Source organism: Dendropsophus ebraccatus, chromosome 10 (assembly GCF_027789765.1).
Source record: "Dendropsophus ebraccatus isolate aDenEbr1 chromosome 10, aDenEbr1.pat, whole genome shotgun sequence".
NCBI classification, from domain to species: Eukaryota; Metazoa; Chordata; class Amphibia; order Anura; family Hylidae; genus Dendropsophus; species Dendropsophus ebraccatus.
Genome location: NC_091463.1, coordinates 16003151 through 16017901, shown reverse-complemented (window position 1 = coordinate 16017901; position 14751 = coordinate 16003151). Strand labels below are relative to the sequence as shown.

General features: G+C 42.8%; 1 protein-coding gene across 1 annotated transcript in view; it reads right to left on the bottom strand.

Moving 5' to 3' along the window:
* The window catches only part of DYNC2I2 (dynein 2 intermediate chain 2), a 56372-nt gene that overhangs the window by 23490 nt on the left and 18131 nt on the right, over positions 1-14751 (bottom strand). The gene's annotated exons all lie outside the window — the stretch shown is intronic.

Sequence of the window (14751 nt, the reverse complement as noted above, 5' to 3'; positions counted from 1 at the left end):
GGAGGACCTCCTTTTACCCACTCCATTCTAGCCTGCTCTACATAGAAGAGGCTAGAATACGGACTCCAGAGGAAGGCCCCACTTTTACCCACTCCCTTCTAGCCTGCTCTACATAGAAGAGGCTAGAATACGGATTTCAGAGGGAGGTACCTCCTTTTACCCACTCCATTCTAGCCTGCTCTATACAGAACAGGCTAGAATACGGACTCCAGAGGGAGGACGTCCTTTTACCTACTCCATTCTAGTCTCAACCTTTACACAAGGTTATCTGGTCCACAGCGGAGAGGCGCTTTCCATCAATAAATATGGCGCTTGACAGATTTGCCACGTGACATAAAACAGTTGCATGATGGGTAATTTAAAGCGACAGGGGCCTGCTGATTGTTTTACTGGAACCTCCATGATAACCATCAATGATTTGTATAGTTACCATAGCACTACAGGTTCCAGCAGATACAATGGGGCTTTGTTGTCCATGGTAATGGATCACTACATAATGGAAGCTGCGCAATGATTGGTTGCTGTGGGCAACAAAGGCAGATTACCACATTTTTTATAAATAAGGCATTGTCTATGAACATTTCTCTGTCATGTAATAAAAAATATATAAGATATTAGCCGTATAAATAAAAATGTTTTTAAAAATCTGAATAATATCTTTAGAAAAATATAAACCACACGCTACTGATCCGAACCTACATCCAAATATCCTCATCCATGTTCACATCTATAGATGCTATGCTGATTGGGACACTCCCGCTCTTGCCATATGTATAATAGGGAGTTAATGGCTTTGTTGTTCTCCTTTGCATCTCTTTTGTATCTCTGTGTTTTTGTCCTAGACCCCAGTGGTGTCCAGTAGCCACATGGTGGGTCTACCTTGTGACTGTAGTGTTGTAGGACAAGGGTCTCAATGGCTGCAGTGTTTATAAAAGCTCAGACCCCAGCCAAGTGTTTGTGATGACTCGTTGCCTCCACTTTATACGTAAATTCTAAATCTATTCAGCTGTAAACTGTCCACTTATCCCAAGGCATTGAATGCAAACTACAGGCCGCACCCCCTAAGAAAGTAGACACCCCTTGCCCCCAAATATAGATCAAAGACCAAACAAATAACGACTCCAGCAATTTCCCCAAACAAACACAGACCCCCTAATAAAATGCAGGCCCCAGACCAGATCCATAATCCAATACAGACCCATAATCAAATGCAGGCCCCAGACCAGACCCATAATCAAATACAGACCCCAGACCAGACCCCTAATCAAATGCAGGCCCCATACCAGACCCATAATCAAATATAGACCCCAGACTAGACCCATAATCAAATACAGACCCCAGACCAGACCCATAATCAAATACAGACCCCAGACCAGACCCCTAATCAAATGCAGGCCCCATACCAGACCCATAATCAAATATAGACCCAACACTAGACCCATAATCCAATACAGACCGCAGACCCATAATCAAATACAGTCACCAGATCCGTAATCTAATACAGGCCCCAGACTGGACCCATAATCAAATTCAGGCCCCAGACCAGACCCATAATCAAATACAAACCCCAGACCAGACCCATAGTCAAATACAGACCCCAGACCCATAATCAAATACAGGCCCCAAACCCATAATCAAATACAAACCCCAGACCAGACCCATAGTCAAATACAGACCCCAGACCCATAATCAAATACAGGCCCCAAACCCATAATCAAATACAAACTCCAGATCAGACCCATAGTCAAATACAGACCCCAGACCCATAATCAAATACAGGCCCCAAACCCATAATCAAATACAAACCCCAGACCAAACCCCTCGTCAAATACAGGTCCCAGACCCATAATCAAATACGGTCCCCAGACCAGACCCATATTCCAATACAGACCCCAGAGCAGACCCATAATCAAATATAGGTCCCAGACCAGACCTATAATCCAGTACAGATCCCAGACCAGACTCATAATCCAATGCAGGTCCCAGACCAGAGCCATAATAAAATACAGGTCCCAGACCAGACCCATAATCAAATACAGGTCCCAGACCAGACCCATAATCAAATACAGGTCCCAGACCAGACCCATAATCAAATACAGGTCCCAGACCAGACCCATAATCCAATGCAGGTCCCAGACCAGACCCATAATCAAATACAGACCCCAGACCAGAGCCATAATAAAATACAGGTCCCAGACCAGACCCATAATCAAATACAGGTCCCAGACCAGACCCATAATCAAATACAGGTCCCAGACCAGACCCATAATCCAATGCAGGTCCCAGACCAGAGCCATAATAAAATACAGGTCCCAGACCAGACCCATAATCAAATACAGACCCTAGAACAGACCTGCTAAACATACAGATCACAGATCAGATACTCTAAACAAATACAGACCCCAGGCCAGACACCCTAAATAAATACAGAACCCCAAATCAGACATTATCAAAACAATAACCTTTATACAGACAAACAAATACAGACATCATACCAACAATTATAGACCTGAGACCAGATATCCTAATAAAATACAGACCCCAGACCAGACCAACAGATCACGGATAACACTATACAAATGTATACAGCCCACCTCCAAAAAAGTACAGATCGCCTAAACAAATACAAACCCCAGACCACAGTTAAGACCCCTAAAATAAATATTGACCCCTGGCTGACCTCCTAAACAAGTATAAATGTAAGACCCCTGAATACTGTGGAGTCTAGAAGGAACGCAGACAGCAGGAATGCGGAAAGATGCGTATTCAGTTAGGTGGTTGGGGTTTTTATTATTAATATTAAGTTGGGGGAACCCTTGCCTGACCCATGTGAACTATTCCTTAGGGTTACCCAGTGCTACAAAAACATGGCCACTTTTCCCCCTCTCTTGTCTCTAGAATGGGTGGGGTTTCAAACTCAGTTCCATTGAAGTAAATGGAGCTTAAAGTCCTTCTTGTGATTGGGGTCTCCTAACCTGTCCCCTGCTCTAGTACCAATGACCATTGGTATAAGAATGTCATATATTATTCAAGCGACTAAGTACCAAGAAAAATCTGTGAGTGTAACAGGAAGCCCTTAAGGTATAGAGAGGAAACTGTGACCAAGGGATGTGATTTTCAGTGTGTGTATACTGTGGTTACTTACTGATTCTCCAGTAGTGGAAATAGTCATATGGAGATTGTACCTCACCACACTATGGGGGAGATTTAGCAAACATGGTGTAAAGTGAAACAGTTGTCAATCAGATTCCACCTTTCATTTTTCAAAGAGTCTGTGAGGAATGAAAGGTGGAATCTGATTGGTTGTTAGGAGCAACTGAGCCAGTTTCACTTTACACCATGTTTGATAAATCTCCCCCTATATGTTTTACCACAGCGCAGGGATTCCTATTAGTTCTATATGTTTCTGGAATCCATTCAGGATAAACACTGGGGAAGCTCCCGATGCAGTGGCCAAAGCTAGCCATAGGCCCCCATTACTGTAATGGAGGACAGAAGGATTGGATTGTGTGTATGCAAGGTTTACTGGCAGTCTGCCCTTTCCTATACAGTGGACACACAGCATAAAAATAAATAAATAAATAAATAAATAAATATATATATATATATATATATATATATATGCAAGGGTTACCACGGCTAAGCATCCATCCACAGACAGCTGTTTTGGGGTATTTGCCCCTCGTCAGTGTGGAGCAGGGTTCTGGCTACCAGGGCCAATGAAAAATAGACAAACAAAACACGACAATCACTGAGCTCAGGGAGATCGGTGAACAAAATTCAATGGAGTACTCATTTAAGAGTCTCCACTGATTGCCCCCTAGTGGACACAACGCATAAAAAAATAAATAAATATATATATAAATATATATATATATATATATATTTCTTTAGCATGGTGATATATACTACTGCATGGCTATACAGTGGATACGTTTGATGTATGTGAGGTATATAAGTCAGGGAACACTCCTGTTGTATACCTCTGACATATTCTAGGAGAAAGGTGGTCTACAGAGATTTGAGAAGTAAAGATAAACTTAAAAAAAAAAAGAATATGGTGGCCTTAAAGTTATTTTTTATTTAAAAATATAAATTGCCCTTAAATTTTTCCTCCCCTGCTTGTATACGTTATGATAGCTGCAGATAGATATTCTCATACATACCATGGGGGGCCCACTCACGAAATGTGGTTTACTAGTTACAATGTTCAGTTTGTATTCTGAGAACATACTTTTTTTTGTTGCTTTGTTAGAATATGCTTTTGAGCCCCCCCTTAAAAAAAAAATATATGAACTGAAACTGAAAGTATACATTGAGCAGATGAGCAGAGCGCACACACCTGTCCCAGTCTGCAGATGTCCCTGCTGATAATATTACACAGATCAGCCGGATGCCACACACCGTATACATTGCCCCAGTTTTGAGCAGTCAGTCATACTGAATGGTTTGTTGCAGAAATTTCTGAGACTGAACCATTGACCTGAATTAAAGGGGTTATCCAGTGCTACAAAAACATGGCCACTTTCTTTCAGAGGCAACATGACTCTTGTCTCCAGTTCAGGTGACGTTTGCAATTAAGCTTCATTCACTTCAATGAAACTGATGTTTTTGTAGCGCTGGATAACCCCTTTAAGCCCCTATTATGTTTCCTGAAACAAGGGGGTCAGCCTTACCATCACGCCCGAACGCTATCCCCACTGACATCATCTGTCATTGGTTGTTCGGGAGAGCCCCATACACCTTACACTAAAGGCCGAACCTGCCGCAAGCAGCCGGAACAGCTGACTAAAGTCTAAGAGGGATCTTTTACCTTAACTTCTAAACAAACTTCTGACATGCCATAGTGACGTGGGAAGCTTGGATTATTGGGGGTCTGGGGTCTGAAATGACTACTCATTGTCAGTATTTGGCTGTGGTCCTTCGTCTCTGCTCGGCTTTTATTGGAAAGTCTATAGACCTTATGGGCTCCTGGGCCTGAATGCCACTGCACCCCCTATAGCTTTACCATTGGCATCCAAGGCGACTGACTTAATAGGGTTATCTAGAATTAAAAAAAACAAACAGCTACTTTCTTGCAAAAACAGTGCCTCATTTGTCCTCAGGTTGTGTGTGGTATTACAATTCATCTCCTTTCACTTTAATGAAACTGAGCTGCAATACCACACCCAACCTGAAGACAAGAGTGGTGTTGTTTCTATAGTTTTTCTCAGCCTTGATAGGACTGATTATGTGCCGGATTATCAAACATTCTGGATTACTGGATGGTCACAGTATAATAAATTGTAAAGGCAGAGACTATTCAGAAAGAAAGACCATGATAATACAGCATTAACTAATGAGAAGCCCCCTGTCTATAAGACCTATTAGGTCATGTGGACTTTATAGAGGGGGCTACCCAGCACCGGACCCCCTACCCCTCCACTAACAATAGGTAATCCGTGTTTAGTCTTCTGCTGTTCCATATTATTATCATTCCATTGCTGGGAACAAGTGTTGGTTATCCGGACTTGTGCAGTAATGGTGGTGGGTCGTTTCTCTTTATTCTGTGTATAAACCACCCTGAGCATTGTAGGGTTAGGGTAAATTCACACGGGCGTCTCGCATAAAAAAACCGCAGCTAATCCGCACCTAATCCGCACCTAATCCGCAATACACGTATTAATTATAATAAGAATAATAAATGTATTGCGGATTAGCTGCGGATTAGCTGCGTTTTTTTTAATGCGAGACGCCCGTGTGAATTTACCCTTAAGGAGTTCACTGTAGATACAGCCTATAGCATAGCCCCCTGCTGACTCTGCAATAAGGGGGCCAATTCTCTGGCTGCCAAGAGGCCAGTAACAATAGGACCACTGCCGCCTCTGCTGAATGACATCAGATGGGGGGTGGGGGCAGAATTTAGGGGAAGAAAAAAACTTTACTGTGCAAAGTCTTTTCATAGGCCGCAAGTGTCTTCAGCGCTGTCACATAAATTATGCAGAAAGACCTCAATATGGAGAGACTGCAGCCCCTCACCCTGCTGGACTACAGCAACCCCAGCTAATGCCTACCCATCTATATATCTCCTATCTATCTATCTATCTATGGGTCCATTTACACAGAAAGATTATCTGCCAAAGATTTGAAGCCAAAGCCAGGAACAGACTATAAACAAAGAACAGGTCATAAGGGAAAGCCTGAGATTTCTCCTCTTTTCAAATCCATTCCTGGCTTTGGCTTCAAATCTTTGGCAGATAATCAGTCAGATAATCTTTCTGTGTAAGTGGACCCTATTTATCTATCTATCTATTTATTATCTATCTATCTCCTATCTATCTATTTATTATCTATCTATCTATCTATTTATTATCTATCTATCTATCTACTCCTATCTATCTACCTATCTATCTATCTATCTATCTATCTATCTATCTATCTATCTATCTCCTATCTATCTATCTATTATCTATCTCCTATCTACCTATCTATCTATCTATCTATCTATCTATCTATCTATCTATCTATCTGTCTCCTATCTATTATCTATCTCCTAGCTATCTATCAAATAAAATCCAAAAAGCTTTATTGGCAGGTCCAAGTTACACATTAGCATTGCCAAAGCATGTGGAAAGTAGGGGGGTGAGGAGATGGAATTCACCCAGGGTCGGTGTACAGGGCTTCATGGTCTATCATGACATATCACGCTCCTCTCAGTCTATGGCAGGCAGTGACATATTGTGCCGCTATAGTCACTGTGGTCTCTTCCTCTCCCAGCAGGATGGGCAGTCTCTCTTCCTCCTCCATGGTGGTGAAGCCTGGGAGGAGATTGGAGAGTCTCCTATAGTGAGTGTCCCTCACTGCTGAGTATTTGGAGCAGTGTAGCAGGAAGTGGGCCTCATCCTCCACGGCCTCCTGGTCGCACTGTTGGCATAGTCTGCTCTTCCTGGGGATGTAGCTCTGTCGGTGCCGCCTGTATTTGATGGCCAGGCTGTGGGCGCTTAGCCGGTAGCGGCTCAGGATCTTCCAGTCTTTGGGGTTAGGAAGCTCCTCCAGATATGGGGCCAGTCTGTACTCCCCCTGCAGACTTCTGGGTTCCTCTGACCTCCTCCCTCCTTGGATGTATTCTTCTTGTCTCCCCTTTATTGTGTTCCTGATCCCGGCTTTTGTAAAGTGGTATGGGGTGCTTGTCTGGTTGGTCTGGGTTCCAGTAGGTATATTTTGGGGCTCTGCTTTGGGCCCCTTGGTGTAGCAAGGCTTTATGGTGATAGGAACCTTCACTATTACCATGTAGGTGGCCCCAGAATGACAGCGCCCTCTTCTGGATTATGAGGTGTAGGGGGAATCTGCCCAGCTCTGCTCTACAGGCACAGTTAGAAGTGCTCCGATGGACCTGGAGGAGATGCTTACAGAATTCCAGGTGGAAGATTTCCGTTGGGCTGGAATCCCACCTTAACCAGTCGGAGTATATGTGAAGACCCGAGACTTCACTGCTGTACAGGAGAATTGATGCGATGACGGAGTCGAAGATTTTAAGCCAAACCTTGACAGGTGGCTTAAGGTGATAAAATCATCTTCTGATGGTGTAGAAGGTTTTGCAGTCTTTGTCTCTCAGCATCTCGATGGCTGATTTGAAGCTACCGGTCTGTTCTATTATCTATCTAGTCCAATGAAATAGTGGCGGCACTACCTGTCAGTTCCAAAGTCCGAGTGCCAGCAGGATAGTATCTGACCAATGATACTCTTTAGATATAATAAACAAATTTCCCGCAGCACATCTTGTAGTTAAATTTCTTCAGTGATTTATTTCATCAAAAAGTAGAAAAACATACGTGCAGCACAGCAAATAAATAAAGATATGATGCGATGTTTCATGCTTGAAAAAGGCGGTGGAGATCATATGGAGGTGGAGGCGGTTGCATCATATCTTTATTTGCTGTGCTGCACGTATGTTTTTCTCCTATCACAGGGGTACTCAACAACTTTTAGTGAAGTTCCACTTAACGGGGTCTATTGTCAGGTGAAGGTCCAAGCTAAACATCAGTAGTTAACGTGTTGTTTTGTTAACGTTTCACAAACATTGTTGAACTATTTACACACAAAAATGATGCTTATTAGTGGGAAAACTGGCATTTTTTTCTCTATCGCCAGCCCCTATATAGCCCCCCTGTTGCTCCCCCAGTAGTATATAGTCCTCATGTGCACTCCCCCAGTAGTATTTAGTCCGTCGGTGCACTCCCAAAGTAGTATATAGCCCCCCTGTGCGTTCCCCCAGTAGTATATAGTCCCACTGTGCGCTCCCCCAGAATTATATATAGCCCCCCTGTGCGCTCACCCAATTGTATATAACCCCCCTGTGCACTCCCTCAGTAGTATATAGCCCTTCTGTGAGCTCAGCAGTAGTATATAGCCCCACTGTGCGGTCCTCCAGTAGTATATAGCCCCCCTGTGCGTTTCCCCAATAGTATATAGCTGCCCGCTTTGTACTCCGCTGTTGTATATAGACTCACCTGGGTCCGGGCGTCTCCTCTTCTCTTCACTCTTGTGGCTGCACTGCAGCGGTCACAAGAGGCTGCTCTCCAATTGTCCTGGCACCGGCGCAGTGATGTCATTCGAGCGCCGACACCAGAGACAGAGAGCGGCCTCTTGTGACCGCTGCGGCCACAAGAGTGACTGAGAGGGAGGGAGCCAAAGGTTCCCTCTCTGTCAATGCTGCTGCTCCACGGTAAGTATGAGCGCTCATTAAGAGCGCTCATAGTTACTATGCAAAGCGAAGCTGCAGCCGGGGTTTGGACAGCTGGCCTCCGTGGTCCGCGTTCGGACTGCGGCCTGCCAGTTGAGGACCCCAGTCCCATCATCTGTCTCCTATCTATCTACTATTATCTATCTATATCCTATTATCTATTTCCTATCTATCTGACTTCTATCTATCTATCTCCTATAAAATCAAATTCTTAATAACATATTAGCATTGCCAAAGCAAACAGGAAATTATTGAGGATGGGTAGGGAAGGGGGGTAGGGACAGAACGCTGTCATATATCATGGGGAGATACCGGGGTCAGGAAATTGGGGTCCATGGCATATCACGCTCATCTCAGTCTATGGCAGGCAGTGATGTATTGTTCCGCTATAGTCCTCCATGGTGGAGAAGCCTGGGAGGATATTGGAGAATCTCCTATAGTAAGTCTCTCACTGCTGAGTATTTGGAGCAATGTAGCAGGAAGTGGGCCTCATCCTCCACAGCCTCTTGGCCGCACTGCTGGCACAGTCTGCTCTCCCTGGGCTTGTATATCTGTCAGTGATTCCAGGTTTTAATAGCCAGGTTGTGGGCGCTCAGCCTGTAGCGGCTCAGGGTTATCCGGCCTCTGGGGTTGGGCAGTTTCTCCATATATGGGGCCAGATTGTACTCCCTCTGTAGGCTCTGATATATGGTTTGTCTATCTATCTATCTATCTATCTATCTATCTATCTATCTATCTATCTATCTATCTATCTATCGGCCTATTGGGCCAATCATCTGTACTCGCATCGGAAGGGGAAAAGGCTGTTGAACCTTAAAGTATGTTGCGTTGTTTGTGGAATGGAATCTGCCAGAGCCCATTCATGTGACGTAAAAATCCGATGCACGCGATATATATGAGGCAATACCGTAGGAGAAGAAGGATACGGGCCGAAAATTCTGTACTATTTATGCCAGAGAGGCAGAGAGCATTAAAGATCGATGGGAAAATGCCACAAAACACCTGAAGAGATTGGCTGAAAAAAAAATAAAGTTTCCTTGAAGAAATTTAAAGGGGTGTCAGTGGTTTTAGGTTGATAGAGGCCCATTAGATGGGGATTGTATTAGATGCAAAAAATAAAATAAAATAATAAATTATACCAAATTGGTACCTTGGTCGGAATTATAAAAGATTGGCTACCTAGAAACACTCTTCAAGTAGCTTCTACAACATTTAGGCTGGGTTCACACTACATTTTTGGAAAAAACAGATACATGTGTGTGCATGCGTTTTGATCCGTTTTTCCATTGAATTGCATTATTAAAAAAAAAAAAATCAAAACGGATCCATTTTTTTTTAACGGACACAAAAATGAGGTCAACTACACAAAAAACGGATTGCAAAAATGTAGTGTGAGCCGAGCCTTACAGACACAGTTCCCCAGACTGACCTAAGTCTGCCTGAGATTGCAGGAAATTTTCAAGGATTTAAAGTGACTCTGTACCCACAATCCAACCCCCCCAAACCATTTGTACCTTCGGATAGCTGCTTTTAATCCAAGATCTGTCCTGGGGTCCATTCGGCAGATGATGCAGTTATTGTCCTAAAAAACTACTTTTAAACTTGCAGCCCCGTGCCCAAAGGGAGTTGCACCACCCTACCATCCCTCCTCCCCACCCTCTTCATCATTAGGAATGCCACTGGAACATTTTCTCAGGTGCCTTCACAATCCAGCCCATGTTCAGTTTTCACACAGCTGATGAATAGGAGACAATCTGCCTGGAGCATTCTTAATGATGAGGAGGGCGGGGAGGAGGGACAGAGAGGGTGTGCCAGCCTAATGCATACACAATCTAAGCCCTGGCCGTTGGGCACAGGGCTGCCAGTTTAAAGGTTGTTTTTTAGGACAATAACTGCATCACCTGCCGAATGGACCAAAGGATGGATCTTGGATTAAAAGCAGCTATCCGAAGGTACAAACGGTTTGCGGGGGTCAGATTGTGGGTACAGAGTCACTTTAAAAAGTGTTCCTGTGAACAGTCCAAAATGCAATGTAACACACACACAAAAAAAGTGCCTGTACACAAAAAAAGAGTAGTACTGCAAGGTAAGGTACCCTGCAACTCAAGATGCCACAAATCAACAACGTGTTTTAATAAAAAAAAGAAAAAAAAGAATGATCATGATTATTCATTAATTGCATTTGTTAAAAATATCAGCTTAGCTAGCTATTTCCCTTGTTAATTAGTTTTGAATAAATAATTCACGTTTCAACGACTATTGTTGTATTATGGTCCATTTACACAGAAAGATTATCTGACAAAGATTTGACGCCAAAGCCAGGAATGGATTTGAAAAGAGAAAAAATGCCAGTGTTTCCTTTATGACCTGATCTCTGTTTATAGTCTGTTTCTGGCTTTGGTTTCAAATCTTTGGCAAATAATCTGTCAGATAATCTTTCTGTGTAAATGGACCCTTACTTGATAAATAAACATAGAGCCAGGCAACTCCTGGCTCGTTTATTTCAACCTTTTTCCGAAAGGGGTCAGGGATTTGATCAAATCCCTGACTTTCTTCAGCGAAATGATGTAACAGTGTGGCCATTTCATCATTTCCCGGCATTTTATAAAAATCCCCGATTCAGCCATTTCCCTGCAACATACTGTATATATCTATCTCCTATCTATCCCCTATCGATCTATTTATTATCTATCTATCTGCTATCTATCTATTATCTATCCATCTCCTATCTAACTATCTATCTATCTGTCCCTCTATCTCCTATCTATCTATCTCCTATCCCCTATCTATCTATCTCCTATCTATCTCCTATCTATCTATGTATCTATCTATCTATGTATCTATCTATCTCTCTCCTATCTATCATGTATCTATCTATCTATCTATCTCCTATCTATCATGTATCTATCTATCTATCTATCCATCTCCTATCTAACTATCTATCTATCTATCTATCTATCCCTCTATCTCCTATCTATCTCCTATCTATCTATCTCCTATCCCCTATCTATCTATCTATCTATCTATCTATCTATCTATCTATCTATCTATCCCCTATCTATCTCCTATCTATCTATGTATCTATGTATCTATCTATCTATCTCCTATCTATCTATCTATCTATCTATCTCCTATCTATCTATCTATCTATCTCCTATCTATCTATCTATCTCCTATCTATCTATCTCCTATCTATCTATCTATCTCCTATCTATCTATCTCCTATCTATCTATCTCCTATCTATCTATCTATCTCCTATCTATCTATCTATCTATCTATCTATCTATCTCCTATCTATCTATCTATCTATCTATCTATCTCCTATCTATCCATCTCCTATCTATCTATCTCCTATCTATCATGTATCTATCTATCTATCTATCTATCTATCTATCTATTTGTACGCCAAGGAGGAGGTGGCGTACCTTACACAGCTGATGAATTAAGCACTGATCAAGTGCATGAACACACACACTGCCTTGATGGACACTTGTATTCACCTATGAGATTTATTTGCTAATCACGGATGTTTGTATAAAAGGAGGAAGTTGTACACTTAGAAGTATGCTTGAAAAGGGTGACGGAGGTCACCGAAACGTCGCATCGTACTTCGATTTTTTTGCTGTGCTGCACGCATGTTTTCTTTGCACTTTAATATGGAATAAATAACACAAGTTTTTTCAACACGAGTTGTGCTGCGGAAATTCTGTTGATATTTAATTTGAGTACTCCGGTCAAGTACGTTCCGCTGGCACACGGAACTTATTGCCTGTGGTGGTGCCGCTAAAGATTTTGTCGGTCGGTATCTATCTATCTATCTATCTATCTATCTATCTCCTATCTATCCATCTCCTATCTATCTATCTCCTATCTATCATGTATCTATCTATCTATCTATCTATCTATCTAATATCTCTTTATCTCACAGCAGCCTCATAGTAATGTGATCCCGTATCAAATAGTGTTTATTCCGTTAAAAGACGCAAACAAAGTGCGTTTTGAAGAAGACTTTGAGATGGAGATAAAAAGTTGCACTTTGATGTAATAGACACTATCAGATACTGGATGACATTAATCTGGGGCTGCAGTGACTCCTGGTATATACTGACCTGAGGGGATCTTACCACTTGTATTATGTGTACAAATGTGTCTTTTTTCCCAACCATCCTATGTAGCTATGTGTTTTTGTGTCTCTGTCTCCATCTCCCTCTATCTATACATCATCTCATAGTTATCACAGTGCAGAGAGCTCCTTTATAACTGGCACACATGCATTATAGCACAGAGGTGGAGCATCACTGTATATATATATATATTCATTACTGCTCAGCTGCAGGTGTGAACACGGCCTTAGGGGATTTCCACACTCTGCACATATAGATAGTGACAACTACTGATCACCAGCTTTCTTTCGAGCCTTATGTAACTTTTTGCTCGTTCATTTTTTTTTTTTTTTTTAATTTATGAACTTTAATAACGATGACATCTCACTTACTACACGTGGCTGACCGCACCACCACCATATTATTACCCAAAGAGGATTGAAAATAAGTAAATCTCGGCTCAAAAGACAGAAAAACATTTTACAGGAGTCTAAAATTTACTTTTCTTCCATTTGCAATTTTTTTTTGCCAGTTTTTCATATTTTTTTTAATATAAAATATGCAGTTTGCAAAAAACTATTGAACTCAATGTAATTTATAGGAGGAAATGGCTTAAAATGGCCGATTTACAGCTCATCTAATGAATCAACTGATCGTTTACTGAGAGATCAGTTATATGCTGCCAATACAAGTCTATGGAAAGGGGAGGAGAGAATAAGTATTAGAGATGTAAATCCCTGGAATATCCTGGCTGCATATTCGTGGGATCGCAACTATGCGGCCGGGATCACAGGCATGACCAGAGAGCGCCAATTCTGTCGGACTAAAAGTCTGACGGTCCGCTTATCTCTACCAGTGATCGAATGCGGAATGATGGGACTCCGGCGTGCCCCAGTTGAGTTCATATCTAGAGTTGTAGTCTTTGGATTCATAAAGAAAACCACAAGTCCCAGAATGCTACACAATACAGCCATGTTCCCCAACTTAGGGTTCTCCAAAAATACTACTCCCATGATGCCTTCAGCTTTCAGGGAATGCTGGGGGTTGTACAGGTTGGGTAACACTGTTCTCTAGTGTATGGGGGTGTCTGTCAGGGAATGCTGGGGGTTGTACAAGTTAGGTAACACTGTTCTCTAGTGTATGGGGTGTCTGTCAGGGCATGCTGGGGGTTGTAATGGTTGGGTAACACTGTTCTGTAGTGTATGGGGGGTTTGTCAGGCAATGCTGGGGGTTGTAATGGTTGGGTAACACTGTTCTAGTGTATGGGGTGTCTGTCAGGGCATGCTGGGGGTTGTAATGGTTGGGTAACACTGTTCTAGTGTACGGGGTGTCTGTCAGGGCATGCTGGGGGTTGTAATGGTTGGGTAACACTGTTCTGTAGTGTATGGGGGGTTTGTCAGGCAATGCTGGGGGTTGTAATGGTTGGGTAACACTGTTCTAGTGTATGGGGGTCTGTCAGGGCATGCTGGGAGTTGTACAGGTTAGGTAACACTGTTCTCTAGTGTATGGGGTGTCTGTCAGGGCATGCTGGGGGTTGCAATGGTTAGGTAACACTGTTCTCTAGTGTATGGGGGTGTCTGTCAGGGAATGCTGGGGGTTGTACAGGTTGGGTAACACTGTTCTAGTGTATGGGGGTCTGTCAGGGCATGCTGGGGGTTGTAATGGTTGGGTAACACTGTTCTCTAGTGTATGGGGGTCTGTCAGGGCATGCTGGGAGTTGTACAGGTTAGGTAACACTGTTCTCTAGTGTATGGGGTGTCTGTCAGGGCATGCTGGGAGTTGTACAGGTTAGGTAACACTGTTCTCTAGTGTATGGGGTGTCTGTCAGGGCATGCTGGGGGTTGTAATGGTTGGGTAAGGCCCGGTTCCCACTGAGCAAAACTATTGTAATTCCGCGGTGGAATTGTCCGCCGCATTAAAGCCGT